Below are 1,297 nucleotides of genomic sequence, written 5' to 3'. Positions count from 1 at the left end.
ATCCTGTACAAGGAGGAAGGGTACGGCGCGCCTTCTATGGAAGAATTGAGCTATTTCTTCCGTCTAACAAGGAGCTCTTTGGGTTATTTTTTTCTCGTAGTCAGAAAGCAGCATAACAACAAGGGGTTCAGCGAAGGGCGCGCCTCTCATGTTAAAAAATGGAAGGAGCCCTTCTTCTACGTGTATGACGTGAAGAGAGTTAGGACTCAATTCAATATTTCACCAGGTTAGGATACCACCATTGGGGAGGCGCGTCTTCCCCTTTTCTAAGTTGTTTAATTCACTTGTCCATTTATTCATAAGTTGCTGACAAATAACCCTTTTCATAGTGGAGCGAGGTATGTCGTCCCTTGATGGTGAGGCATATGAGAGGGCGCAGCATATCCTAAATCTCCCCCACGAGAGGAAAAACATGTCCCTTCTCGTCACTACCTCTTCTTTACAAGAAGCAGGTTTCCTTTCTCCCAATATTGGGTCCAAGGTCGAATTCAAAGTCTTCAGGGATGGCCGCCCCCTAGTTGACAGAAAACACAGATATTCGAATAAACGGCCCAGGGAGCAAAGCCCTGACCATCTATCTGATGAAGGTATCAATAGGCGCGCCCTTCCCATTTATTCGGAGGGCGCGTCCTGTTCTTATACATATGCATGATTATACATGTTTTCTTTTTGAAGCGCATCTTACCTTTTCTGCATATGAAATTTACCATGCTTGTCTTTCGGTTTATTGTAGATTACTGACGCATTATTCTTCATTATTGTGATGCAGATATGGCCAACATTCCCACTTTCCTTCAGAGGACCAAGTTTGTCGCTGGGGAGGGCGCGTCTTCCCAACCCGTGGGAACAAAGCGCGGCGCGTCTGTCCTTGACGCCTCAAAACAAGGGGACAAGTCCGCTCCTGCTTCAGAAAAACTGAAGAAGCTTCGGGCCAGCAAAAAACATCTCTCGCAATCCACCGATCTCTCCTCCCGTGCTCTGGGTCAGATAGGCGCGTCCATCGCCTCTGATGAAGAGCTAAAGGCATGGCGCGCCAAGTCTGAGTTAGAAAAGGATGAATGGATTTTTAAAGCGAGCTGCGAGATGCTTGTTCATAACATGGACCGGGAGAATGCCAAGACCGCCCAGGGGACGCGCCTTGCTACTCTTGAGAAGGAAATCTCCAGTCTTAAGAAGGACGCCAAAAAGAACGAGAAAGCCCTCCAATCAGCTGAGAATGCCAAGAAAACAGCCGAGGAGGAGCTAGTGAAAGAGAAGGCGCGCCTCGAGAAGGAGATTTCGGAACTCAAAAAAGAGA

This window comes from Daucus carota, chromosome 3, assembly GCF_001625215.2.
Source record: "Daucus carota subsp. sativus chromosome 3, DH1 v3.0, whole genome shotgun sequence".
Classification (NCBI taxonomy): Eukaryota; Viridiplantae; Streptophyta; class Magnoliopsida; order Apiales; family Apiaceae; genus Daucus; species Daucus carota.
Note: the sequence above shows the minus strand (reverse complement) of the source record.